Here is a 2947-nt window from a genome sequence, read left to right on the forward strand (position 1 = left end):
CTGGATTGACAGTTTCACAGTTGTTCATCCTCCTTGAGTGAAACGTTTGTAACTCTAAATCATAGAGTTTAGAGTCAAAGCCTGAAGTGCCTTATCTTAGGTACAGCTGTGTGTGTATGTGTGTGGATGCACGCGTGTGCGAGGTTACAGTTTTAAAGTATTTTTATTATTTTCTATGGTATTTACACCAGTTACATTTAATCCTGTAAAAAAGTAAACAATACAAAGTACAGAATTGACAGGATAAGTCCCCATGGCTCTTCCAGGCCTCCCCAAGCCTCTGTCTTCCCCAGAATGAAACACTGCTATTAGTAAGGCGTGTTTTTCCTGGACCATTTTCTATGCATGTATATAGGCAAGTGTATCTAAAAATATTATTTTTAATGTTAAAGTTTTGATACCATTCTTGCTGTTCTACAACTTGCTTTTCTCATCTAATAATATATAAGAGTTAGTAGTATTTCTTGAAATATTTCTCCCCTGCTGGACATTTGCATTTTTTTCCAGTGTTTTGTGACTCATGCCTCTTTTTTATACATGCCCGTTTATGCACATGGGTAACTTTCTCTGGGTTAAATACCTACAGTTGAAATGCAGGGTATGCACACTTAATGTGTTAACATATACAAATAAATTATCTTCAGAGAGGGCTCTTCCAATTATCAATAGTACATACCCTTGTAGACACTGAGCACTATCACAATTTTAAGAGAATTCACACCCTGACAAACTTTGGGTATTACCAAGTTTTAAAATGTTTCCTTAACTGATAGGCAAAAATGATATTTTATTACTGGCTTTAACTTCTAACTTCTATTTCCTTGTTTTTTAGTGAGGTTCCAATCCTTTTATGTATTTCTTGGATGTTTTTGTTTCAATTTCCATAATTGCCATTTTATTTTGTCCAATTTATTTATTAGATTGTTTTTCCTTTTTTTTTACTTGTATGATATGTATGTGTATAAAATGATTAAAATTCTTTTTCTACTATACATATTCTGCAAATATTTTCTCTCAGTCTATCCCTTGGGGCTTTTACATTTATTTTTGGCATCTTTTGACTTGAGAAGGTTTTAATGTTTATAAAGATAAGTTCATCAGTGCTCGCTTCGGCAGCACATATACTAAAATTGGAATGATACAGAGAAGATTAGCATGGCCCCTGCGCAAGGATGACACGCAAATTCGTGAAGCGTTCCATATTTAAAAAAAAAAAAAAAAAGATAAGTTCATCAGTCTTCTTTTTGTTTTCTTAGGCTGAGTCCTTCTCACTCCCCACTTTCAGGAAAAAAATATAAAACCATAATACGTATTTATTGTGGAAAATACAGGCACTACATGTAAACAAAAATTAAAAGTAAAAATCAAGTGTAATTCTATCTCTCAGATACAAAAATCATTGATGGTTGGGGTATTTCCCATTAATGTTCTAAACATGAGAACAGATATAAACTTTTTTCAAGAGAAAAACAGGGTCATTTTTTTTTAAAAAGGTTCTGATGTAACTATCTTTTTAATGATTGGTGAACTGTTTTAAGACACATAAGAGTGTAGGTTAATTATTATATACTAAGGCAGGTATTGGTTCTTTACCACTCTAGGCTGGAGAAATGTAAAAGGGTCATTTCCAAGTGGTTGGTAGAATTCCTTTTCTATTTCAAGGGAGGGGAAAATGCCCAGAAGAGCACAGGCAGCCCATTATTTGGGCAGATGCCTTTGCCCCACCAGACATTCTCGTTATGCCTTATGGTGTAAATGAAAAACCAAGGTCATGGGACTAAAATCCTGCCTTCCTGAGGCTCCATCTGAGCACTTAAGCTCCAAATGTTATCTGAACTTTGCCTGAGCCCCAAAATCTCATGGGTCTCATTTGCTGTCTTCCTCCAGGCACTAAAGAGGCTGGATGAAAAGTTTCCACTGTTTTCAAATGGGGACTTGCACTGAGCTCCTGAGGCTGTTAGAAAAATTAATGACTTTCAGACACTGAAAGAGGGAAAGCATTTTTTAGAGGAAAAAGATAATGTATTTTAGGAGCATTGTTTTGCTCTCATGTCCAATTACTGCACAAGCATAATTACAACAATGTAAAGGAAAGAAAACATTCATTGCTTCATTACCACCTGTTTTCACATTTTTAATGCCTTCCAGCAAAAGCAGTATGTTTAAAAGAACAATTCAATTTCCTTCTTCTCTCTTAAAATCACTCCTGGTTCAAGGCAGATTCTTTGTGAATTTCACTAGTGTGTGTACAACACCTCTATTATAACATACATGTGTTCATTTCTGGCTACACACGTGATCTCTCTCCAGCTATAAACCAGTCACAATTTAATTCATGTATATTGTCAATTTATTGGGAAGTCTAAGGCAGAGGGGTATTGAAAATCCTATTTTTTCCAATCACATTTCCAACCATGCTCTTTTCTGTCTCCCGTCCCATTACTAAATGATACCTACAGCATATGCTACTGTTGTCTTGAACCTATGGTTCTCACCATTCACACCAACTGCTTTTCAATGCAAGCACTTGGAAGTTTTACCTGCGCTAACTCCAGGGAGGGCAGAGAATTAACACCTCTGGGAGCAGCCTTCAACCAGTAACTGATGGGAGTTGGTGGATAAATGCCCCAGCTATCTCACTCCTAAGGTAGGGTGACTCTGAGGATACTCTTCATACTCTGCCAGTGTTCCAGTGCGATTGAGATCTGGCTGCACACTCTTCTCTCATATCCATGGCTTGCTTCCTTTCTTTAAGTTGCTTCCATACTCCGCTCCAGGAGCATCCTGAGATCATCTCCCAAATAAACTGTGTGCATGACCTTGTCTTCTGATCTGCTTCCAGAGGGGAAGTAGGCAGCAATGCTCATACAATCCATTTCCAGCATCTGGTTGTAGCTGGCTGGACCCAAACTGGGTGGGCATCTGACTGGGCCAATTGTGTTCTATC

At 37.3% G+C, this 2947-nt stretch overlaps 1 non-coding gene across 1 annotated transcript; it reads left to right on the forward strand.

Annotated features, from left to right (window-relative positions):
* The first annotated feature begins 1100 nt into the window (after window positions 1-1100).
* On the forward strand, window positions 1101-1207 carry LOC118912270 (U6 spliceosomal RNA). Its single transcript, XR_005024757.2, has one exon. It is a non-coding gene; the product is annotated as a U6 spliceosomal RNA (small nuclear RNA).
* Window positions 1208-2947: the final 1740 nt, after the last annotated feature.

This window comes from Manis pentadactyla, chromosome 5 (genome assembly GCF_030020395.1).
Source record: "Manis pentadactyla isolate mManPen7 chromosome 5, mManPen7.hap1, whole genome shotgun sequence".
NCBI classification, from domain to species: Eukaryota; Metazoa; Chordata; class Mammalia; order Pholidota; family Manidae; genus Manis; species Manis pentadactyla.